Source organism: Pleurodeles waltl, chromosome 7, assembly GCF_031143425.1.
Source record: "Pleurodeles waltl isolate 20211129_DDA chromosome 7, aPleWal1.hap1.20221129, whole genome shotgun sequence".
Taxonomy (NCBI): Eukaryota; Metazoa; Chordata; class Amphibia; order Caudata; family Salamandridae; genus Pleurodeles; species Pleurodeles waltl.
The window spans coordinates 1,087,093,008-1,087,120,224 of NC_090446.1; positions in this window are offsets into that span (position 1 = coordinate 1,087,093,008).

A 27,217-nucleotide genomic window follows, 5' to 3' on the forward strand; every position below is an offset into this window, starting at 1 on the left:
GTGGGTCGTAATTCTGTGGGCGGTGTTCTGCTGGCGTGGCGGTGGAGGTTGACCAGTCTCCACTTTCCCGCCGACCGCCAGTGTGGCTGCTGGCGGTTTTCCGGCGGAACGCTCCCAGCGGTCAGAATGCGCACAGCGGCACACCGCCGCGGTCGGCGGTCTTCACCGCGGCGGTAACTCGGCGGTCTTGCGAAAAGACCGCCAAGGTCAGAATGAGGGCCTATATGTCTTCACCGCCAGCCTGGCAGCTGTACTACCACCATCGCCGGCGTGGAGGTCAGCTGACCATCTAGTTTATAGGAGGGCCTTAGTCCTATTAACAAAGAAAGTACTGCAAGCTCTAGCATGATGACAGAAAACCATAACATGCGTTGTAGAGTGATTAACTGATAAATCTAAGTTGGACATAAAGATGAAAAATTGGCTAATAATTGCTGCAACCCATTTGATCTAGGCACTCCTTATATACGTGAGAGCACATCATCTGTACCATGCTCTGAGGTGTCAGTCTGGCCAATAAACTAATGGAAGAAGTCAGTGGCCTTGAACAAGGGTGCTGTATACATGGCATCCTTAAAGGTGTCAAAAGCAGTTTGGTATAGAGTAGGTTCAGATCACCTTTCTGGGGTGCTGCTTGGAAGCCAGCTCAGGGAAAACAATAGTGTCATACTCCTTGACAAATCTCTTGTAGTATCTGGTGAGTCCTAAGAAGCCTCTCACCTCAGCCTGGGTCTTGGAGGGTTTCAAAGCCAAGATTGTATTTATTTTGATCTGGGGTTGCAGTATCTTGCTCTGACCAACTCAGTGTCTGAAGTAGACCAGTGATCCGTTCCCTATCTGGCATTTGCTGGCATTGATAATTGAGCCTGCCTGTTGCAGGGCCTGAAGCACTTCTTGGAGATAGAACAGGTGGTCCTCCCTGCTAGAACTGAAGTCTACAATGTTGTCCTGGTCAGTGCGACTAAAACTCCTAAGCAGGACTCTGTTGACAAGCCTCTACAGGTGGCAGGTGCATTCTTTAAAAGAAAGATCATCAGTTTAAGGTGGAAGTGGTACTCTGTGGTGGATAATGCAGACCTCTCCTTAGCCCGCTCATCTGCTAGCACCCGGACATCAAATGAAACAAGCTCAGGAACTTGGAAGATTTCAACATATCTTTGAGCTCATCATCTTCTGAGACAGGGTGAGAATCAGACTTAGTGACTAAGCTGAGTCTCTCTGTAATCCATGCAGGCATGGGGTCTACTGGCTCCATCATCTACGCTTTTTGTCTAGGCTAAAACTTGACCAGAGTGGTCTTTTGGTCATGCCAGAGTTTCATAGCCTCCTGGCTAGCTTCTAGGTTCTCATTATCCTTTTTCCATAAGCGTTTCATCTGGGTACGAAGAACCACCATGTAGCTAACTACATCCTGGAGGGGTTTCCTAAGAAATTGCTATCACCCCTCCTTCACAAGGGTGAAAGGCCATCTGACAGGGTGGTCATAAAGGAGCTCAATGGGGCTGAGCCCTAGTCCCTTCTGTTCCACCTACCTATATATAAACAACAGGCATAGCAAGAGGATGTTCCATATCCACCTCATGGACTCTGACAGACCGATAATATGCCTTTGATGGTCTTATTGAATCTCTAAACAAGCCCATTTGTCTGAAAATAATAGGGTGTGGAGAAGTTTCAGATTACTCCACACTCATCTGACATAGACTTCATGTATGCTGACTTGAAATGGGTACCCTAGTATCCATTTCTTACAACAGATTTAGTCATGGTCCTCAGTGGTATAGCCTCTGCATTCCTAGTGACATGGTTCACCATGACCAGGAGGAACACGTTGATTAGGGCAGTCTTGTAGACCAGGGGCCCATCAATGTGGATATCTGCCCTTCAATGGAGGTGCCACTGACAGGAAGGAGAACCAGGGGAGCCTTCAAGACTACCACACTCCATCTGAGTGGCATGTTGGACAAGACCTACAGAATGTTTCTAAGGTTACTCTCAATCTGGGCTTATAGAAGTCTATGGCAAGCCTGGAAAGGTCTTGTGTTGCCCAATATGTTAAGCCAAGTGTACATTATAAGCCACCCAACCAATATAAAGGCCCTGTAGCACTGGTGGATCACTAACACATGAGTTGCACCAGGCTCAGGAACCTTAGGCTCACTATACAGGAGATCATTCTCCCAGTAAATCAAACCAGCTTAGGTAGATTTCCCAGGGCAGTAATGTATCTCCTGCAGGCTCTGGGTCATCAGCCTTAGGCTCAGCATCTACCCAGACCATGGGAGTTTCTGGACTGGAGTTCCCATGCCCCCTGCCTTCCTCTTTTGTGTAGAACCATTCCTCTAGGCTTCTGGCCCTTTTGACTCCCCTCTCAGGCTGCCATGGACCATGTGCTCAGGCACACCCACTAAGTCAATCCTAACTTCTACAGGTGAAATCTCATTCCGGATGGTGTGCTCCATATCCTTACCAAGAAGAAAATCCACAGACATGGCTGTACTTACAGCTACCCTTGAGTAACCTCAGTCCACACCCCCATTCAAAGGCTACCACGATGCTTTGGAATACATTAGAGATTACATCCTCTGTGGACACCAGATGACACCTAACCATTGTCATACTGGCTCCTGTGTCTCTTAGAGCCTCCACCCACTGCCCATTGATGGTGACTCACTGCCTGTACTTAGAAGTATTATTAGGCATCTGGGCCTTTGGCACCATCTTTTTGTCACCCACGAACACTGAAGTAACCTCTGCACTACCCTCTGTGCAAAAAAACACAACTTTGTCCCCATTTGTTTCACTAGCCAACCCAGGTGTCTGGTCACCAGTAGGGGCGTCTGCCCTTTCAGGGTTAATGGGCATCCCACTTGATGTGCTGGCACACCAAGAATGCCAGGTCTAACATAACAACACACATTATTGGCACTATAACAAGATGTTAGTTTGAATAAAATGTATTCATAGTTGTATTCTTGAGTGTGTCTATTCATGATGATATTTTGAACCCGCTAACAAGTGATACTCCTGTGCGTCTCACAGGACTGATCATTGCCCAGAATTCATTGTCCTCACATATTATGCAGGTGATTCATGGGTTACAATTCATCAGGTTTCTTGTCTCAAGTTGGTAAATTGGCATTGCGCCTGCACTTTTATCAGAGTGTCTTGACAACTATAAAATAGTATAATTTTGCTCCCAATGTGAGGTCGATTTCTGAGTAATCTTGAGTGACATGAGCAAGACTTTACCAATAAGAACTAATAACGTAGATGCCTGTTGTAATATTAGTTTCTTCCCTCAGCTCAGGCGTGAGCTCCTTCTCTGCTGTGGGTTTGTCAAGCACTTGACTGGGAGAAAGTATTCCCCATTTTGATTTTAGATTTGAATCACAATTCGGACTTTGTTTTTTAATGGCGGCACAACCGATTGAGATAAGAGTAAACTTTAGGGCACAATTGAGGTACACTAAAAGGGAAGTGGTTTCCCCAAAGCGGGAAGAGATGTAGCTTTTGTCATAAAGTAATGTGCTGCATAACTCCTTGAAATACTTTACTGGTAGGTGGAGTTTGACCTTATAGATCTAAACCCTAGGCACATCCATACTTATAAATCTGCCTCTACAATAACAAAATATGAACCTTGTCATTTAAAAAAATATTTCTTTATTTGATTTTAAACATATACAATTACATGCATTGCAAGATTATTCCGTATTGATGGAAAAGTGTTATCAATTATCATCGATCTAGTTTAGGTCTATACACATAAAACATATATTTGTTATTCCATAGACGTCGAGCTTTAGAATCCATTTAACAGCTTTTCGACAAAGAATGCAGTACTCATTGAGCTTGTAAGCCTTTCAAAGTGCAGTGCCATGTTTAGAGAGGAAGAAAAGATGTTACTCTTGTACCCTGTATTACATAAACATAAGATTCATGATACATTTTCATAAGATATACAGTGAATATTTATCTCTATGAGAGTCCTTTACAACAATCGCAGACGCACACACATATATATATATATATATATATATATATATATATATATATATATACATATATATATATGTATATATATATATATCTCTCTCTCTCTCTATATATATATATATATATATATATATATATATATATATATATATTTATACCAGAGTGTTTAATCCTTCTGCTCCCTTTGCAAAAGAAAATAAATGCACACATCAAGTTGAGGTCTTTATATAGAAATAAATTCAAGATGGCGTCTCATCAGAGTTGGTTTGACCTTAAACAATATTGTGTCCCTGTCATCGTGTGTTACAGGCTTTCCCAAGAACCTTTGTTTCAAAATGATTGGGTAACTTCTGCTTCAGCCCATTTTCGCAAGTTTTGCATCCAGGATGCCACACCGAGGGGATAACACAGCCTTACAATGCATTGCAGGCTTATGTCTTCCCATAACCGTTGCCAGATCTATAAACTTACATATTCATTATTGCTATATCTGTCCCTCCTCCCAAACAAAGAAAGCTAAGCGTACCTACCTGTCCAGTAAGTAGCAAATAATCTGTCTCCAGTACAAGGCCATCGTTCCCCAGTCCCACACCAAGTGATTACAAACCAGACCAGGGAGGATCTGCTTCCTGGCCAACAACTATGGGCGCTCAAGAAAATCCTAGCTATTCTAGTCGGAGTAAAGAATATTTGATGCAGGTAGTTGATTTGTGTGCATTTATGTTGTTGATTCCTGCTGACCGATTTAACATAATCTTGCATTCTGGACCGCTCCCTTTCAGACATGTCCACATGTAAATTCGTCTCTCACTGCTGTCTTTTCTTGACAGTATGTAGGTAATAAACCAGTGCTAGTGCTGTGTACAATGATGTTATTGCTCTTCTAACTTCCCCATGTATCAGCACCAGTGTCATTGTATTATTCTTTGGAGGCTCTGCTTCCATGTCCGCCTACCACCATACCAACCATAGCCCAAACATGAGAAACTGACCAGCAGCCAACTGTGTGCCTACACATCCAAGGAGGAGAGTGCTACAGCTCTGTATAAATCCCCATCCATATTAGTCCTATCTTCCGACCACACCTTCATGTTAAATTGAATATATTATCGCTGTGCCATCAACAGAGACGCAAAGGCAACTCATTAAAATTGGGCATTTCAACACCTAACTGCTTTAGGCTTCCAGCATTCATAAACAGTGTATTGTAAGAGCCCTGGAATACTCAGCCGAAAGCGCTACTATATCCCATGAAATATGTGGAATTTCATGGTGTCACAAGCAATATTTTATTTCCAGGCTCACTGATTCCCCCACCCCATCTATCCACATTAGCCATTGCAGCTGTGTGGAAAGGCAATAATCTTCATAATTCGGATCACCCATGCAACCGTTATCAAGTGGAATGATGGCTTTCCCCAGTGACAAAAGGCGTCTCTCCCCACTCCATATAAACTACCCTAGTAGCATGCACAATTCCTTTAAAAACAAGCATTTGCAATGCAATGGGTCTCGCATCTGCTCGAGTTAGAGCTGTTAGCGTTATAAACTCCTAACCCGACTTTTCTTGCCACATAAATTGAAATTTGAAAATTAAACACTTTCACATAAGGGAGCCGATTTACAGCGCCAGGGCCGCCATGAGCATCAGTGTGAAGAGATACACAAAAGGAAAATAAGGGGGTTATTCCAACTTTGCAGGAGGTGATAATCCGTCCCAAATGTGACGGATTTACCACCAGCCGTATTACGAGTTCCATAGGATATAATGGACTCGTAATACGGCTGGTGGTATATCCGTCACTTTACCGTCACTTTTGGGACGGATTACCACTTCCTCCAAAGTTGGAATAACCCCCTAAGTTTGCTCGCAGTTAAACGTATTGGCAAAAGTGCAATTAGCCCTGTAACAGGGAGATCGCCAAGGCTTAACAAAACCTCCCCAAGGAGGGTCAAAGGTAAACCATTTACCAATGTAATCAAAGGATTTTTGAAGGGCAAGCCCACGAACGAGTGGTAGTGATGGGCGTGAGGTAGGCGTTGTTAAAAGCCTAGATACACACCAACACGTTGGAAAAGCAGCGCATGCCTGCTGCAATGCTCGACCTAAAAACTTCAAAAGTTATTAGGAGAAGAGCTGCAAAATAATATAATAATTGGCGGTAGGAGCAACATTTTTTAAATCACAATCTAGCCCACTACCTGTAATAGCAACTCGATCTAAAAAGCTGTTAATGACTTGCAGATATTAATACCTTGCTGAGATTTTACACGAATACCTCTTCATTATAACAATAAATCAGTTCCCCTAATACTGGAACAAGTCAGGTTCTGTCTTAAACACAGTAGTAATCTGACTCCATTTCACTGAAGTAATAGAGAGTTTTATCAGAAATATACACAACGTCTGCCAAAACATTCTTTAAAAAACATAATTTTATTGTTTTTAAAGATATGAAACAAACAGCACTAACTTGCACTAAAAAAAAAAAAAACGATAGAGCGGAGGCATTGCAACAACAATTTCACACTGCTTAAATTCACATTTTCGTACATTCGCACTTCAAGATATTTAGGCCCATAGTTATACTTTTTTAGCACCGCATGGGCGCCGCTTTTTGATGCAAAAACGGCTCAACCTCACAAAATACAATTGTATTTTGCAAGTTTGTGCCATTTTTGCGTCAGAAAATGTCACAAATGCGGCGCTAAAAAAGTATACATATGGGCCTTAGTCCCAACATTAGATTGTGTCCAGCGGATGGGGACTGTGGGTCGTTCTGGGTGACTGAGGATCCATCTATGCCCAGCGTTGTTTCCAAGTCATAGTAGTAAATCCATGCGCCCCAGATTTAACAAAATTTCCTTAGGCACCCTCTGACTTTCTATGTGACCCTCTCAGCCGTCATGTAAAGATCAATTTCTGCTTCCAATTCTTACAGAGATGAGACGTCAGGAACCCCCCACTGTTTGGCAATGTCCCATTTGTCTACTCTCAATTCCAGATTGCAGAAAAGGAGTTTTGGTCATGGTACATGTACCTCCGTAGGGATGCCCTGTAAAATGTATTTAGTTTCTTTTGGAAAGGCCGTTCCCAACACCTTCCCCAATTCGGACAGTATCGTGTTCCAGTATTGTCGTATTAGATGACAATCCCAAATCGTATGTAGAAAGGACCCTCTTCCCTAGATATTAAACATTCATGGTGACTCCGCACACCCGAACCTATGTAATCTCACTCAATCATACTAGTGCGATGCAGAATATTGAATTGTATTAACCTCAAACAAGACTTGATTGCTCGCATAAATCCGTCTCCCACCTGGTCTTCAATTTCATTAGAGTCCAGCTGATTGTTCTATAATGTTTTGTATGTGTATGATACCACCTTCACTTTTAGTTCACCCATGAGCAGTCTCTCCTCAAATGGTACATATACTGGAAGTTCCTGATTATTCAGATTCTCAGCCGTCCATGTGTGTTTCAGTTGTATATATTTGTAAAATTGTGTATTCCCCCTCTTCCAGGAGGTCCCCGTGTCTGGAATCCCCATCAGGTCCCAGGGCCCGAATACCGCTAGCTTTCAGATTTCCTTAAACCTTGTGCCCACCCATAGCTAGCAGGGTTTCTCGGGTGATCTGTGTCCCCCAGCCCAAACCTGTGCTTGCTATGGTCCAAGCCTCTATTGTGACCTATGTCGAAAACGGTAGGTGTCTTAGGGGGTCATTACAACCCTGGCGGACGGTGTTAAAGCTGCGGTAATACCGCAAACAGGCCGGCGGACTTAAAAAGGGAATTATGACCCTGGCGGAAACCGCCAACAAAGACAGCCACTTTAACACACCGCCCGCCACGGCGGTACAGACAAGCAGCGCGGCGGTCACCGCCAACAGACAGGTGGAAGTCAATTTACCGCCCATAGTATTACAACCCGCCAATCCGCCACCTTTTCCGGGGCGGATACACCGTGGATAAAAAGGCAGCGGAAACTGCTTTTGCGATGGGAAAAAGCTCACCTGAACACATTCCACGAGGAAGGAGGACTCCATGGAGCCCGAACTCCAAATACTCCCAGCGCTTGTCTTTCTGCTCCTCTACGACCACCATCTACGTAGGCGCCGAAGACAACGGTGAGTACTGCACCTACGACATGGGGTAGGGGGAGGCAAAAGTTAGGGGGACAGCCACGAAACACTCCCATCCCCATCCCCACCCTCGCATATTACAACATACACACCAATGCATTTCCAAACCTCACAGTAACAACCCACAATCCCCCCGGAAGAATGCAAAGACAAAGCGAGATCCGTTCAAACATTGTAATGTTGCAATAAACAAGTTTAGCAAAAATATACAGATATATACGAAAATCTTTCAGAAATATATACAGTACGAGAAGTAGTGCAGATATGTACATATCAATGTCCGTGCACCACTAGCCCAAAAATGCATGGGCGAGGCCCACAAAAGATACCTGACGACAATCGGAGAGAACACTGCCGGGACATCAGATAGAAATACTACAGGCACCTCAGGGGGAAGGGAAGGGGGGGCACCTCAGCCGGGTGACTGCAAAGCCAGATCCACGACGGGGCTCCATGCCCACTGTGCCATCCTGGGGAGTGCAAAGCCACAGTCTCTCAAATCTCTACAGTGGGTGGCTTGCCCACTGTGCCATCCTGGGGAGTGCAAAGGCTCAATTTCGCAAGTAGATAACATCCGCCAGTGGCTCGTGAGGGGGACTGGTGCCCAGACTGGATTAGTCTCCCAGTGAAAGTGCCTGTCCCGTCACTGTCCCAGCTGCACATGGGATAAGGATGCTTGATGTGGCGGTCTATTCATTCTTACCCGGTGCATGCCCTGTTCAGCGGTCTTCACCATGGCGGTGCTTGCCCTGTTCAGCGGTCTTCACCATGGCGGTGCTTGCCCTGTTCAGCGGTCTTCACCATGGCAGTTCTGGACTGTTCAGCGGTCTTCACCATGGCGGTGCTTGCCCTGTTCAGCTGTCTTCACCATGGCGGTTCAGGACTGTTCAGCGGTGCTTTGCCATGGCAGTTCTAGACTGTTCAGCGGTCTTCACCATGGCTGTGCTTGCCCTGTTCAGCAGTCTTCATCATTGCGGTTCGGGACTGTTCAGCGGTGCTTTGCCATGGCGGTTCTGGTCCGGACATTGGTGTGTGGCATGACGCTCCCTATACTGGGCATTGGTGTGTGGCATGACGTTCCCTCATAGCCCACCTGGGCTGTGGCAGCTGGGGCCCTCCTGGGTACTGACTCCTGCGGTGGTCTCCTGACCAGTGACGATACTTGGGCCCTCCTGGATACTGAGTCCGGCGGTGGTCTCCTGACCATTGACGATACTTGGGCCCTCCTGGGCTATGACTCCGGCGGTGGTCTCCTGACCAGTGACAATACTTGAATCTTTTCATGGGTTACCTCGAACACAAATGGATATGGGGGCCTGATGCTAAAACCTGGAATTCTAATATACTTTTCTGGGGTCGATATATCGACGACTGTCTCATGATATGGACAGGGGACCTCAGGCAACTAAATGAGTTTGTTAACTTTCTAAACTCAAATCATTTTAATATAAGGTTCACCTGGGATCACAGTGAGACGTGTATATCCTTTTTGGATGTTGAACTTTTTATCTGCAAAAACAAGATCGAAAGTCGTCTATATAGAAAGAGTACAGCCTGCAATTCCATTCTGCACGCTAGCAGTGCACATCCGAAACACCAAATTTACTCCATTCCCTATGGTGAAATGGTACGTGCTAGAAGGAATTGCAGTATGGATACTGATTTTATTAATAATATTCAGGATATGTCCTCTAGATTTGAGTTTCGGGGTTACCCTATGAATATTGTGACGAAAGCACGTATTAGAGTTGGTCGTTTGTCTCGGGCCGACACTTTGAGACATAGGGATAAAGTATCCGACAATAATATTAGGTGTGTAGTTGACTATACTCCGGCTTCAACAGCTCTTCTCAAAAGTATGAAGAAATATTGGCATATATTACAGGCAGATACCTCTCTGAAGGGTTTACTATCTGAATCACCAATGTTTACTTACCGAAGGGGTAGAACCCTTAAAAATATTTTGTGTCCTAGCTATCCTATAAAATTGCAAAAGGATAACTGGCTTACTACCCATAACAAGGGGTTTTTCAAGTGTGGTCGATGTGGGATGTGCAAGTTGAGCAGATCGGGGATTTCGTCTTTTGAAAGTTTGACGGGTGACAAATTTTACATCAATGCCCACATCACATGCGATAGCTGCTATGTGATCTATATGATCATATGCAAATGTGGTCTATACTATATTGGTAGTACAATTAGATCTCTCAAAGCTAGAATCAGTGAGCATTATAGGGCTTTGAAACATCGTGATGAACGTTATCCCATTGTCACACACATGAGTCATTGTGTTAGACAGACTAATGGATGTAATTTCGAATTCTTTGGTTTCGATTTGGTCCATGCAAACCCACGTGGTGGAAATAGAGAGTTACAATTAAGAAAGAAGGAGTGCCTATGGATTCTTAAACTTAGAGCTGTAGAAACAGGACTCAACTCCAATTACGAAATTGAATATTTTTTGGATTAAGGTATCCAGTGTAATGTTTTTTGTGTTGTATCATTAGAATTTAATTTTTGATTATGAATAAACCTTTTGTAATAGGTAGTGAATTAGTGTGCAGTATGTAATAATATACTCTTTATGCTGTTTTTTTCGAATATTATTCTTGATACATATCAATGATATATGGTTGTTTAAGTTGTATAAATACTAATTACTGATGTTGAGACCTTCACCTTGATGGTGATTTCATTCCATCCGTTATACTATGTAATTGTATTTGTCGTATTATTTGTGAACTCTTTTCTGTATTGTAACTCTTGTGGTAATCATTACTTTTGTTCTTTATTTGTGTATGTATAAGGTATTATTCCCAACATGTCCATTTTTCAAATTTTATATATATTATCTCTATTGCCTAGCTAAATGGACTATGTCACCATCACATCCTGAGTTGTGGGGTGGGAATCATGACGCAGACGTGCGTTTGGCTACAAATTATTACTTTAGCCTTCTGATTAGTTACTCTTGAGTTACCTTGAAACACTAATTCTAATGAAATGGTTGTTTTTCCAAATATAGGGGATAATTTATACATTTTCTTTCATATCTTGTCATATTATATAAATCTGGTTCTTTTATTATATAGGGCTAGACGCTGTTTAAATGGAGAAGTGGCCAATATAATTAATGTTATTAAATATATCGGCGCCCTTTCAAAGATGGCGCCTCTGTGCCGCCGGGAGAGTAGCTTCTTTGTTGTGAGGTTTTCGGTCTTGCCGTAAATGGCACGCGTATACCGGCATGCTTTATTTTGTTCACCAAGGTGGCGGGGATGTAACGCGTATCGGGGAATGGCCGAATCGGGAAGCCGGGCCCCAGTCAGTGGAGCAATTTTGGGTGAGCCAACAGAAGGGTACCATTATTCATCTAAACAAGTCATTTGGCGCCTATTCGTGTTAGATTTATTTTTGTATTTGAATATTGTAGGTTCTGAGCATACTCGTGGGCTAAATATTTTGAGTAAGGTACTTGTTTACGTACCGGTAGGTGATTCGATTTTATTGCACATTGGTGTAGGTGGTGGACACATATGTTTAGTTGCTTGGGAAATTCTCTTATTTCATTTTGGTATTATAATTTCTTTACAGCAGTTCTGTTTAACGCCTAGGGTTGGTGTTCTAGTGTTACTTTGGAAGATTCAGTGAGGTAGGTTTTTTTCATTTGGTCAGTGATCAGTGGTGGTCCTTGGGGATTAAACACATTGAACTTTGTTGGTGCACATAGTTGTTAGCAAACACTTTTAGCTTATTGATATTCACCAGCTTGAGTCATCCACGCGTTTGTGCTGTGGTTGGTCACTTTCACTTTTTTGGATGTGATGGTCTAACAATTAATTTGCACATGCATGAATTATGTAATTTATAATGGGGTTCATATACATTATATTCCATTGTTAGTGATACTAAACTTTAGTTAATTTTGAGACTTGTTTGACACTTAATCATATTAATTTTGATATATACATGTATGGTTTTTACAAGCCTTCTGTTTCAATGTACAAATACTGTTGTTTGTTGTGTTTTATAGCCTTGAAAAAGTCAAGGGGAATATACCCCCCATGACGAAACACGTTTTGGCTGTTCCTCGTGGCTGTTGTTCTCTTTTCATTATTACGAATGAAGGAATTTGCATGCTGCTTTTCGCTACATTAAAGATGGATTGACCATGATATACAGAGGCTTCTGGATTACTGCTAATTTCATCTGTACAATTAATCTGCTTATTTACTAATGGACTGCGTATTACTAATATGGTGGCTAATTTATGTTTATAGAGTGCCTAGGTCCTTTTTTCTAAAGTTCTGTATATCTGTGTTCTCATAGATTTTGGGGGTAGGGAAGAATCCTCTAGGGCCGGGAGCACCTAAGCCCATAATATAAGGGGACTGTTGGGAGCGCTTCTTTTTCCTTGTTCCCCTTGTAATGTCTTCCCATTCTGTTAACCCTTCTGGGCACTGACTCCGGCGGTGGCGGTGGTCTCCTGACCAGTGACGACAGTGCTGGCGGTTGGGTCTCGACCGCTGGGAATGATGGCGCCCTTCTCCGCCGTGATACTCACAACATGCTGGCCAGACTTCCTCTGGGCCTTCCCCACCTTTGGAGGAGTCACAGCTGACTCTCCAATCCCCTTGGAACCCATGTGAGTTGGTTTCCCACCAGGAGGCTTCACACGGTTCCGTAGTCCACTCTCCAATTTCAGAGCCTTTACAGGGGGTGGGCTCCCAGTGCCTTGGCTCCGGGTCACACTGCCTGCCCTGGTGTCCGGTGCACTCCACATACCTTGAACAGGCACCACTGGTATTGGAGGCTTTTTGGCTGAGGCGCTACGACGGGACTGATGAATTGGAGGGGGGGTGGGGGCAAAAAGGTCAACTTTACAGAGGGACAGTTTCTGAGGGACACTGGGATGGGTAGTTGGAGGGGGTCTGGGAGTGGAGGAAGAGGAGGTGGTTGTAGGCGGTGTCACTTCAGGTGATTTGGGTGCAGGTGCAGGTACTGGAGGCTGTCGTGAGGTGGATGGATGTTGGGTGTGTGATTGCCGGCATTTGTGTACTTTGGGAGGAGGCGTCACAGACACACTGGGAGAGGACACAGGGGACATGTAAATGGCAGTGGAGGTGGTGAGTGCAGGTGAGCGGCTTGTGGTGCTGGGTGTCCTGGTGCGATTCCTGGTGCCTGTAGATGTGGTGCATGCAGGTTTGTGTGTAGACGAGACTGGGAGGGAGGAGGGAGAAGAGGAGGGGGGGACACAGTGGAGACAGTGGATGTTGCTGTGTCTGTATGTGTGTGATGCTTGCGTGAGTACCTGTGGGTTGTGTGGTGCCTATGTTTGCTTGAGCTACTTGTGTGTGCTGACTTGTGTACATGCATGTCTGTAGGTGTGCTTGGAATGGGCTGGGGTACAGGGGATTGGGTCTGGGTGGAGGAGGTTGGAGGGGGGAGTCTAGACACAGGGACAATGGCTGCCATCAGTGCTGAGGCCAGAGATTGCAGGGTTCGCTGAAAGACAGCCTGACCAGAATGAATGCCCTCCAGGAATGCATTACCGTGTTGCAACTCTCATTCTACACCCTGGATGGCATTCACAATGGTAGACTGCCCAACAGTGAGTGACCTGAGGAGGTCAATGGCCTCCTCACTGAGGGCAGCAGGGGTGACTGGGGCAGGGCCTGAGGTGCCTGGGGCGAAGGTGATGCCCACCCTCCTGGGTGAGCGGGCACGGGGCGAAGGCTGAGGGGCTGCTGGGAGGGCGGTGCTGGTAGGAGAGGTGGCGGCTGTACCTGTAGAAGTGGGGCGCACAGATGGTGCCGCCACCATAAGGGAGCTCCCATCGTCGGACGAGTCCGTGTCGCTGGTTGGTGATCCGGTGGCCGACGTGAAGCTCCCCTCGCCCTCCGTCCCACTGGTGCATTCTGAATCCATGGTGTGGCCCTCCATGGCCATGTGGGATGCAGCTCCCTCGTGCTCCGGTGCCACTGTACTTCCGGCTGATGATGCTGATGCACAAAAGAACAGGGAGAGCAGAATAAGGGGGGGGGAGACAAAAGAAAGACAGGTTGAGTGCATGGCATACCACGACCGTTGGCGGACAAGACAGACACAGCAGCCCCCTGCATTACGCCGTGCTCCTGCCCTCTGCATATGCAATTTCTGGGATATGGCCTACATGGCAATGGTGGACATCTGCACACGTGGATGCCACAGGGGCAACTATACCTCGACTTGGCACTCTACTGAGGTGGGGTAGAGTGCCACATGGGCTGCATTACAGAGGGGCCTAGTCTTCGTGTTTCTGCCTGGCCTAGGTACACCCACAGGCCTCCTCCCCAACCCAGACCCCTCTACTGCGCGCAAAGTCCACAGAATGAGGTTGTACTCACCCCCTTGTGTCTGCTGTGATGCCCTCAAGCGCCTATCCAACTCCGGGTAGGCCACCGCCAGGATCTGGAACATCAGGGGGGTCATGGTGCAACGGGCACCCATCCCACGTTGGGAGGCCATCCCCAGCTGAGCCTCCGCCATCTTCTTGCTGCAGCTGCGAATGTCCACCCATCTTTTCCAGCAGTGGGTGCACGCCAAATGTCCCTCTTCTGGTGGGCGCTGACCTACATGACATGCACAAGGGAAGCAGAGAAGTCATTACCAACTGCACCGTCGATATGAGTGGCCCCCCTCCCTACTCTAGCCATGTGGCCCATTCATTGACATGCATTATTGTTCCCTGAACTCTGCCCCTTCCCTCTTCCAACCAGCCCTCTCCACCCAGGCCTAGCCCATACAACGTGCTCCCTGTGTACTAACCTGTTGATCTGGAGGACAGTAGAGTAGCGTGTACTGGGGGAGGACCTCGTCTAACAGTTTCTCACACTCCTGAGCAGTGAAAGCAGGGCCCCTTTCCCCAGACGTGAGCCAAATAGCTGTCATGAATCCACTATCATCAGCCAATTTTGAAGTCTACGTAGATTTAGGGGGTCATTACAACATTGGAGGTAAAAGGCGCTTACCGCCGTGCAGAAGACCGCCAACACACCGCCGCGGCGGCGGTAGTCCGCCACAGCTATTATGACCCACATCTCGGAATCCGCCGAAATACAGACACCCACACAAGTCCGCCACACCAAAGGTCAGTGTTAAACTGGCGAAAACAAATCCTCCACCTCCACGCCAACAGAAACACGCCCATGCTATTACGACCCACGAATCCACTCGTATTCCATTGTCGGTACACACCGCCGCGCTCAAAATACACACACATCTCCAAAACACCGCCACATTGGACATTTACAAATACACACAACTGACACACATACAAACAACACTCCCACACACCCAACACAATATAAAACACACACCCACATCACCCACAAACCCCTATGACCAAAATTTACGGACGAAGGCCAGAGAGACAGCACAGCCAAGACAACACCACCATACAGAGGCACACAACACCATCACCCACACCACATCCACGCACAAAACACCACATACCACTACACATCACCACACACATCAACACTCACACCGCCCCACACATCACACACACCACCCCATGTCACGCCAAAGACACCCCCGCTTCTCCGAGGAGGAGCTCAGGGTAATGGTGGAGGAAACCATCCGGGTAGAGCCACAGCTATTTGGCTCACAGGTACAGCACACCTCCATATCCAGGAAGATGGAGCTATGGTGCAGAATCGTCGACAGGGTCAACGCTCTGGGACAACACCCAAGAAATAGGAAGGACATCAGGAAGAGGTGGAACGACCTATGGGGGAAGGTGCGCTCAACAGTCTCCAGACACAAAATCGCAGTGCAGCGGACTGGCGGCAGACCCCCACCTCCGCCCCCATAACTAACAACATGCGAGGAGCAAGTCTTGACCATCATGCATCCAGATGGCCTCGGAGGAGTCGGTGGAGGATGGGACACTGGTAAGTCAAATCTTAACTATCTAATCCCCCACCCTACCTGCATGCTATCACACACCCCCACCCTCAAACCCTCCCCTATCACTCCAACTCCTCACTAATGTACTAAGAACACAAACCACACATCCCAACACCAAGCCCTGCATGACACAACTAAGCATGGTCACCCCTCACTAAAGCATGCCCACTGCACATACCCAGAACACCCCCTAACCATCATCACACAAGCCCCCACACAGGAATGCTACCACTGGGGTACACAGACACCCACCCATTGCACAATATCACACACAAACATGCTATAATCATGCTCTTATGCCCCTGCAGTACCCCCGAAGGACCGTCACCACACCAGTGGGTCCAGACAACACCACTCCACCCCCAGAAGAGGCCCACAGTGATGACAGCAGCTCTGCCCTACTGGATCCTGATGACCAGCCCGGACCATCGTGGGCCTCGGGACAGTCGGTTCCCCTCGCACAGGCACAGCCCACCACAGACCTTCCACCCTCTGGTAACACCAGCACAGCACCCACCCAGCGGGCCCATACCTCCGTACCCAGGACAGGTCAATCAGCTGTGTGTCCACCACTACAGGGAACCCAGGATATCCCACCACCCCAACAACAACAGAGACCTGGGGGCAGTGGTAGTGGGCACACGGTCCAGGGGACGGAGGCACAGGAACACAGGGGAACTGGGAGGGCTGCTGTGCGACGGGGGCGGACAGGCCAAGGGAACCCACTCTCCACGAGGCCCTATCCTCCATCATGGGAGCATACCACCACTCCCAGGAGACGATGGCTATGGTCCTGGCCAAATTTCAGGAGACCCAGCGACTGCAGGAGGACCAGTATTTGGGGTTCAGGGAGGAGCTCAGGACCATCAGCTCTGCCCTGGGCACCATCGTAGGGGTGCTGAAGGACATACAAAAAACCATGAGGGACACCGTGGCATTCCAAGGGGCCCCTGACACCAGCCAGGACGATGAACTGCCCACCACCTCCGCCGGCGCTAGTGGACAGGACGCCCCGCCACAGGACCACCACACCAGCACTCCAACCCCTGAAGACGGACAACCACCACACAAGCGGTCCCTGAGAGCCAGGAACAGGACAGAGCAAGATGGCAAGACCCCCGCCAGAAAATGAGACCACCCTGATTGTCCCCCCACTGACCCACTTTGTTACCCTGTCCATACTTGAACTGCCCCAGCCTCCACCATCACCCATCCTCATATTACAACCCCCTCCCAATTCTGAGCACTTCAATAAACACCCTTGAAACAAAAAACAATCTTGAGTCAGTCTGTGAGATTGTAAATATGTATTATCAATGACAGAGTTATAATGCGTTCCCCATTATAAAGCCAACATACCTATGTCACACATCACAAGTCCTTGAAGGATGCAAGCAGATAACACACGTTGGTAACCACTCCTGTGAAACCGTAATGGAAAGGAACAACTCAGTTACCAAATACTGGTTGATATCGACAGACAGGATAGAGGTAGACGTGTGAAAGTTAATGTAATGGAAAAAATGAAAATGTTCTCACCTGTGTGTCACTGGAAATATTGCTGTATGACTGACTCCCTGTTGTCGTTGTCTTCTTCCTCAGCTTCCTCCTCATCACTGTCCACAGGCTCCACAGCTGCCACAACACCGTCATATGGACCATACTCCTGCAGAAAGGGCACCCGGCGTCGCAAAGCCTAATTATGAAGCGTGGAGCAGGCGATGATGATCTCGCACACCTTCTTCGGTGAGTAGAATAGGGAACCACCTGTCATATGGAGGCACCTGAACCTGGCCTTCAGGAGGCCGAAGGTGTGTTCGATCACCCTCCTAGTCCGCCCAGGGGCCTCATTGTAGCGTTCCTCTGCCCTGGTCCTGGGATTCCTCACTGGGGTCAGTAGCCATGACAGTTTGGGGTAACCAGAGTCCCCCAATAGCCACACACAGTGCCTCTGGAGTTGACCCATCATATCAGGGATGCTGCTATTCCGCAGGATGTAGGCGTCATGCACTGAGCCAGGGAACATAGCATTTACCTGCGAGATGTACTGGTCTGCCAAACAGACCATCTGAACATTCATGGAATGATAACTCTTCCTGTTCCTGTACACCTATTCACTCCTATGGGGGGGGGGGGGACCAGAGCTACATGGGTGCCATCAATGGCACCGATGACGTTGGGGATATGTCCAAGGGCATAGAAGTCACCTTTCACTGTAGGCAAATCATCCACCTCAGGGAAAATGATGTATCTCCTTCTGTGTTTCAGCAGGGCAGACAACACTCTGGACAAAACGTTGGAAAACATAGGCTGGGACATCCCTGATGCCATGGCCACTGTCGTCTGGAATGACCCACTTGCAAGGAAATGGAGCACTGACAGCACCTGCACGTCAGGGGGGATTCCAATGGGATGGCGGATTGGTGACATCAGGTCTGGCTCTAACTGGGTACATAGTTCCTGGATTGTGGCACGGTCAAACCTGTAGGTGATGATGACATGTCATTCTTCCATTGTCAATAGGTCCACCAGCGGTCGGTACACCAGAGGATTCCGCCATCTTCTCACATGTCCCAGCTGACGGTGCCTACGAAGGACAACAGCAACAAATCAGTCATTTTTCATCCAGGTATGTACCCACAGTTACACACAAGACTACACCAATCAAAAAACCCTTCCTGTATGTGTGTTGAGTGTAGGCCTAGCTATGTGTGACTCAGAGGTAAATAAAGCCATGTCGGCCCCTGAAATGGCGGCTGCCTGACCTCTAAACTGGGACAATGGGATTGTGGGGTAACAGCACTGGCGTTGCACCCCAAGGCGGTAGGCGGTCGTAGACCGCGGCGCAATGAAGCATTGGTTAACACTGGGCCCTATGGGTCCCAGGAGCCAATGAACAGGTGCGCCGGCGGTGATGATGCGCACCGCCGCGGATGTCACCGCCGCGGACGTCACCGCCATTTTCTATCTGTTCAATCACTAGATACCTGACCTTCGACAGGAGAGGACCTACACAGCAAGTGCTGCTGTGACCTCGGTCTGGAAGCGACGATGGCGGCTGCGTCTGGGGAAAGGGTCCCTGCCTTGACTGCTCAGGAGTTGGAGAAACTGGTAGACGGGGTCCTCCCCCAGTACACGCTACTCTACGGTCCTCCAGACCAACAGGTTAGTACACAGGGAGCACATTGTATGGGCTAGGCCTGGGTGGAGAGGGCTGGTTGGAAGAGGGAAGGGGGCAGAGTTCAGGGAACAATAATGCATGTCAATGAATGGGCAACATGGCTAGAGTAGGGAGGGGGGCCACTCATATCGATGGTGCAGTTGGTAATAACTTCTCTGCTTCCCTTGTGCATGTCATGTAGGTCAGCGCCCACCAGAAGAGGGACATTTGGCGTGCCATTGCCAAGGAGGTCCGGACCCTGGGGGCCTGCCAGAGACGGGGCACCCACTGCCGGAAAAGATGGGAGGACATTCGCCGCTGCAGCAAGAAGACGGCGGAGGCTCAGCTGGGGATGGCCTCCCAACGTGGGAGGGGTGCCCGTCGCACCATGACCCCCCTGATGTTCCATCGGTGGCCTACCCGGAGTTGGATGGGTGCTTGAGGGCATCTCAGCAGACACAAGGGGGTGAGTACAACCTCATTCTGCTGACTTTGCGCGCAGTAGAGGGGTCTGGGTAGGGAAGGAGGCCTGTGGGTGTACCTAGGCCAGGCAGAAACATGAAGACTAGGCCCCTCTGTAATGCAGCTCATGTGACACTGTACCCCACCTCAGTAGAGTGCCAAGTCGAGGTATAGTTGCCCCTGTGGCATCCACGTGTGCAGATGTCCACCATTGCCATGTAGGCCATATCCCAGAAATTGAATTTGCAGAGGGCAGGAGCACGGCGTAATGCAGGGGGCTGCTGTGTCTGTCTTGTCCGCCAACGGTCGCGGTATGCCATGCACTCAACCTGTCTTTCTTCTGTCTCCCACCCCCCTTGTTCTGCTCTCCCTGTTCTGTTGTGCATCAGCATCATCAGGCGGAGGTACAGTGGCACCAGAGCACGAGGGAGCTGCATCCCACATGGCCATGGAGGGCCACACCACGGACTCAGAATGTACCAGTGGGACGGAGGGCGAGGGGAGCTTCACGTCGGCCACCGGATCACCAACCAGCGACACGGACTCGTCCAACGATGGGAGCTCCCTTGTGGTGGCTGCACCATCTGTGCGCCCCACTTCTACAGGTACAGCCGCCACCTCCCCTACCAGCACCGCCCTCCCAGCAGCCCCTCAGCGTTCGCCCCGTGCCCGCTCACCCAGGAGGGTGGGCATCACCTTCGCCCCAGGCACCTCAGGCCCTGCCCCAGTCACCCCTGCTGCCCTCAGTGAGGAGGCCATTGACCTCCTCAGGTCACTCACTGTTGGGCAGTCTACCATTGTGAATGCCATCCAGGGTGTAGAACGAGAGTTGCAACACGGTAATGCATTCCTGGAGGGCATTCATTCTGGTCAGGCTGTCCTTCAGCGAACCCTGCAATCTCTGGCCTCAGCACTGATGGCAGCCATTGTCCCTGTGTCTAGCCTCCCCCCTCCAACCTCCTCCACCCAGACCCAATCCCCTGTACCCCAGCCCATCCCAAGCACACCTACAGACCAGCATGTACACAAGTCAGCACACACAAGTAGCTCAAGCAAACATAGGCACCACACAACCCACAGGCACTCACGCAAGCATCACACACATACAGACACAGCAACATCCACTGCCTCCACTGTGTCCCCCTCCTCCTCTTCTCCCTCCTCCCTCCCAGTCTCGTCTACACAAACACCTGCATGCACCACATCTACAGGCACCAGCAATTGCACCAGGACACCCAGCACCACAAGCCGCTCACCTGCACTCACCACCTCCACTGCCATTTATACGTCCCCTGTGTCCTCTCCCAGTGTGTCTGTGACGCCCCCTCCCAAAGTACACAAATGCCGGCAATCACACACCCAACATCCATCCACCTCACGACAGCCTCCAGTACCTGCACCTGCACCCAAATCACCTGAAGTGACACCTCCTACAACCACCTCCTCTTCCTCCACTCCCAGACTCCCTCCAACTACCCATCCCAGTGTCTGTCAGAAACTGTCCCTCTGTAAAGTTGACCTTTTTGCCCCCACCCCCCTCTCCAATTCATCATTCCCGTCATAGCGCCTCAGCCAAAAAGCCTCCAATACCAGTGGTGCCTGTTCAAGGTATGTGGAGTGCACCGGCCACCAGGGCAGGCAGTGTGACCCGGAGCCAAGGCACTGGCAGCCCACCCCCTGTAAAGGCTCTGAAATTGGAGAGTGGACGACGGGACCGTGTGAAGCCTCCTGGTGGGAAACCAACTCACATGGGTTCCAAGGGGATTGGAGAGCCAGCTGTGACTCCACCAAAGGTGGGGAAGGCCCAGAGGAAGTCTGGCCAGCATGTTGTGAGTATCACAGCGGAGAAGGGCTCCATCATTCCCGGCGGTCGAGACCCAACCGCCAGCACTGTCGTCACTGGTTGGGAGGCCAACGCCGGAGTCAGTGCCCAGGAGGGCCCAAGTATCGTCACTGGTCAGGAGACCACCGCCACCGCTGGAGTCAGTGCCCAGGAGGGCCCAAGTATCGTCACTGGTCAGGAGACCACCGCCAGAGTCATAGCCCAGGAGGGCCCAAGTATAGTCACTGGTCAGGAGACCACCGCCGGAGTCAGTGCCCAGGAGGGCCCAAGTATCGTCACTGGTCAGGAGACCACCGCCAGAGTCATAGCCCAGGAGGGCCCAAGTATCGCCACTGGTCAGGAGACCACCGCCACTGCTGGAGTCAGTGCCCAGGAGGGCCCAAGTATCGTCACTGGTCAGGAGACCACCGCCAGAGTCATAGCCCAGGAGGGCTCAAGTATCGTCACTGGTCAGGAGACCCCCGCCACCGCCGGAGTCATAGCCCAGGAGGGCCCAAGTTTTGTCACTGGTCAGGAGACCACCGCCAGAGTCATAGCCCAGGAGGGCCCAAGTATCGTCACTGGTCAGGAGACCACCGCCGGAGTCATAGCCCAGGAGGGCCCAAGTATCGTCACTGGTCAGGAGACCACCGCCAGAGTCATAGCCCAGGACGGCCCAAGTATCGTCACTGGTCAGGAGACCACCGCCGGGAGTCATAGCCCAGGAGGGCCCAAGTATCGTCACTGGTCAGGAGACCACCGCCGGAGTCAGTACTCAGGAGAACTGCCATGGCAAAGCACCGCTGAACAGGGCAAGCACCGCCATGGTGAAGACCGCTGAACAGTCCAGAACTGCCATGGCAAAGCACCGCTGAACAGTCCCGAACCGCCATGGTGAAGACCGCTGAACAGTCCAGAACTGCCATGGCAAAGCACAGCTGAACAGGGCAAGCACCGCCATGGTGAAGACCGCTGAACAGTCCAGAACTGCCATGGCAAAGCACCGCTAAACAGTCCCGAACCGCCATGGTGAAGACCGCTGAACAGTCCAGAACTGCCATGGCAAAGCACCGCTGAACAGTCCCGAACCGCCATGGTGAAGACCGCTGAACACTCCAGAACTGCCATGGCAAAGCACCGCTGAACAGTCCTGAACCGCCATGGTGAAGACTGCTGAACAGTCCAGAACTGCCATGGCAAAGCACCGATGAACAGTCCCGAACCGCCATGGTGAAGACCGCTGAACAGGGCATGTACCAGGTAAGAATGAATAGACCGCCACATCAAGCATCCTTATCCCATGTGCAGCTGTGACAGTGACGGGACAGGCCCTTTCACTGGGAGACTAATCCAGTCTGGGCACCAGTCCCCCTCACGAGCCACTGGCAGATGTTATCTACTTGTGAAATTGAGCCTTTGCACTCCCCAGGATGGCACAGTGGGCAACCCACCCACTGTAGAGACTTGAGAGACTGTGGCTTTGCACTCCCCAGGATGGCACAGTGGGCATGGAGCCCCGTCGTGGATCTGGCTTTGCAGTCATCTGGCTGAGGTGCCCCCCTTTCCCTTCCCCCTGAGGTGCCTGTAGTATTTCTATCTGACGCCCCAGCAGTGTTCTCTCCGATTGTGGTCAGGTGTCTTTTGTGGGCCTCGCCCATGCATTTTTGGACTAGTGGTGCACGGACATTGATATGTACATATCTGCACTACTTCTCGTACTGTATATTTTCTGAAAGATTTTCGTATATATCTGTATATTTTTGTTAAACTTGTTTATTGAAACATTACAATGCTTGAACGGATCTCGTTTTGTCTTTGCATTCTTCCGGGGGGATTGTGGGTTGTTACTGTGAGGTTTGGAAATGCATTGGTGTGTATGTTGTAATATGCAAGGGTGGGGGTGGGAGTGTTCCGTGGGTGTCCCCCTAGCTTTTGCCTCCCCCCTCCCCCATGTCGTAGGTGCAGTACTCACCGTTGTCTTCGGCGCCTACATAGATGGTGGTCGTAGAGGAGCAGAAAGACAAGCGCTGGGAGTATTTGGAGTTCGGGCTCCATGGAGTCCTCCTTCCTCGTGGGATGTGTTCAGGTGAGCGTTTTCCCATTGCAAAAGCAGTTTCCGCCATCTTTTTATCCACGGTGTATCCGCCTCGGAAAAGGTGGCGGATTGGCGGGTTGTAATACTATGGGCGGTACATTGACTTCCGCCTGTCTGTTGGCGGTGACCGCCGTGCTGCTGTCTGTACCACCGTGGCGGGCGGTTTGTTAAAGTGGCTGTCTTTGTTGGCGGTTTCTGCCAGGGTCATAATTCCCTTTTTTTGTCCGCCGGCCTGTTTGCGGTATTACTGCAGCTTTAACACCGTCCGCCAGGGTTGTAATGACCCCCTTAGTGTTGTGGGTCTATGTGACATAAATCCTGTTTAGTCCATGTGTATCTGAGGGGTTATGATTCCCAGGAGCCCTGTGGTCAGTACCGTCCCAAGTATGTTGGCTTCAACCTTGATCAAATTAATTGTGTGGTAGGAGCCGCAACTCATAGCCTTCTTCCTTTTCTTATGGATCACTGCTATGTTTTCCTGGCACAGATCTAGCGGCAACGACTCCTTTTCCTTTGTTGCTAGGAACATTGCAAGGAGGTGTGGGCTAAGAATCTCAGCATTTTTGTCAAAATATTTCTGCCGGGATTCCTTTGGGATCCGGAGTCCTTTTGAAGTTCAATTTCCCTATTGCCACCTTTATCTCAGGTAGTGTGGTTTCTTCCCCTAGGGACTGGCTACCTTCCTGGGATGGGGTTGGGATATTTATTGTTAGTAAGTAAGCCTCTATCCATAGGATGACTGCCAAGGGGCATGTTCTATAAAAATTCACACAGTATAGTGTGAGTTACCTTGCTATTTCTATGTTCTGTCTTATAGGTGACCTCATTGTCTTCTATGATGGTAGGCACCCAATAGACTTCCATTTCCTGTTGGCCCAGCCATGCCAGGAGCTTTCCCGTCTTGTCTCCTCTATAATTAATGTAGTGTTGTGTCCCCAGGATCTGTTTTTTGCTTCATTCTGTGCCATAGAACGATACGGGTTGCATAAGGTTTCAAACTTGCGTAGAACTCGAGGATCAGATCATGCCCAGGGACTTCCCTTCACGCTGCACCAGGTACTTTTCAAGATCAATCACTCTTATTGCCTTCTTTCCCTCCCTCAAATCCCTCAAACTGCAGCATAGGTTCCATTCGGGTCTTTCCAAGTCTTTAAGATCCAGAAAGGGGGCATCTTCTGAACCAGCATTGCCACTCCATGGGAGCCCGAAATTAATCTTGCATGTACTAGTGTTGTGTATGCCGATCCACAGGAAATGGTGTTGGGATGGATCCCATTAGGTTGGCCTCCTGCAGGAGGACTAAGGCCCTCATTATGAACATGGCAGTAAACACCGCACCGCCGGCGGTGGCGGTAACAACTGCCAGCAGACGTGCTGTCTGAACTGTCAAAAAATTAACCACATGAAACACAGGCAGCCTGAAAAACACTCTTCGCTAGCAGAGGAGTGCCGACAACGATGGCAGAGCCCTCTCACAGGCAGACAGAAAGGCCCTACCCGCCCATAAAATAATGAAGCACTAGACCACTGTCAGTTCCGGGGCAGGAACCACTGCCACGCAAAGCCAGGCGGAAACAAACCAAATAAAAGTAAAAACTCACCCGAGGCACACAAAACACGCCGAAGCAGACATGGATAGAGAGTTGCAGATCATGCCAGCCCTGCTCCTTGCCTTATACCTCCACAACTGAGACTGACGACGAAGACGACGATGGTAGGTACCACAACCTACTAAAAAAGGGAAGAAAGGGCACAGTTACATACCCACCCACCCCGCAACGCTCCCAAAAATTCTTCACAGTAGCACAAGCCATACACCTCACAGCAAGAGGTACTTACCCACCACAAGTACACACATGTGCCCAACACCCCCAAACAATGAAACGATGACCCACGGATCCTGAGTGTGCCATAAACAACACAGGCCACACATTAATTTGTATTCAGCTCAATGAGCAATATCAGTGCAACATAAGGCCAATGTCCAGTCCAGTGTTCGGAGTCCGATGGACCACATTGGCCCCAACTTGACTCCCACAAGTGCAAAGGTTCTCCACCTCATAGGGGCAACAATGGGACATCCAGGCACCTCTGGGAACAGGGGCAGGGGGTGGTGGGGGCGGGGACTTATGACTGGGTGGGGGGCTTTGATTTATGTTTGGAAGATGGAGGGGGCTTGGGTTTTGTGCTTACAGCTGGTGGAGTGGACTTGGCCTGGGGTGCAGCAGATGTTCCAGGGCCAGCACGGGGTCTCTTTCTCACAGGGGAGGTAGCACTGGAATGGGTAGGGCGGACAGGGGTGGGCTTTGATGTGGGAGGAGAGGACAGTGAAAGGAGGTGTGCACGTTTAGGGATGAGATGGGGTGGGCCAGTGGGTTCAAATAGGTCTACACAAGATAGGAAAAGTTTCTTAGAGGCAATTGGGGTGGACCTAGAGGAAGGCATGGGAGTGGAGGTAGAGGGAGTGGACGTGACAGGTGTAGGTGCGCGTGACGTGGGTGCAGGTGACTGGACAGTATGCTGAGGTGTGGTGGATGTGTGATAGGTGGGTGTTTTGGTGCGTTTCAGTGACTTGGGAGGAGGGGGGTGGACACAGTGGGACAACACAGGCTGCCAATGTAAATGTATGTTGTCTGGGTGCCTGCAAGTCTGGTGAGTGTGCTGCTTATGTCAACTAAAGTCGTTGTGGTGAGTGGAGGTGTGGTGTCTGGGGTGCATGAATGGATGTTTGATATTGTGGTGACTGCAAGAATAGGCTCAGCAACATTAAATGAGGGTGCAGTGCCTCTGGGTCTGCATGTAGAGGGGACAGACAGGGAGGCAGAAGAGGTGGACACACTGGGGGAAGTGAATTTTGGTGTGTGTGCGTGTGTATGTTGGCTGTGTGCATGTCTGTGGTGGGAGGTGTGGTGCTTGTGTTTTGAAGTGTGCTTCTTGTTTGCTGAGGTATGTGCCTGCATGTCAGAATGTGTGCTTTGGACAGGTGAAGGGAGTGGGGTGCTGGAAGGGGTAGAGGTGGTTGGAGGGGGGATGGCATGATCAGGGACGCAGGCTGCTGTCAAAGAGGAGGCCAGAGCCTGAAAAGATCTCTGTAGGCCAGACACGCACTGTGAATGCCATCCAGATAGGCATTGGTCTGCTGCACCTCTGATGCTAGCCCCTGTATGGCATTGACAATGGTTGTCTGCCCTACAGAGATGGTTCTCAGGAAGTAAATAGCCTCCTCCGTGAGGGCAGCAGGGCTGACTGGGGCAGAGGAGGAGGTGCCTGGGGTGAAGGAGACACCCACCCTTCTGGGTGAGCGGGCATGAGAAACTCGTTGTGGAGCAAATGGGAGGGTGGTGATGGTAGGGGGTAGCGGATGATGACACAGAATGGGTTGGCCCACTTGGGTCCGCCACCGCCAGAGAGCTCCCATCAGAGGAGGTATCAGAGTCACTACCTCCAGTGGTAGTTGCCTTCCCCGTAGTACTCTGCTCGCCCTCCAACCTACTGGTCCCCTTGGTGTCGGACAACTCTGCCTCTGTGGAACCGTGGGCCGCTGCATCCCCACTCGCTGGTGCCTCAGCTCCCTTGCCAGATGA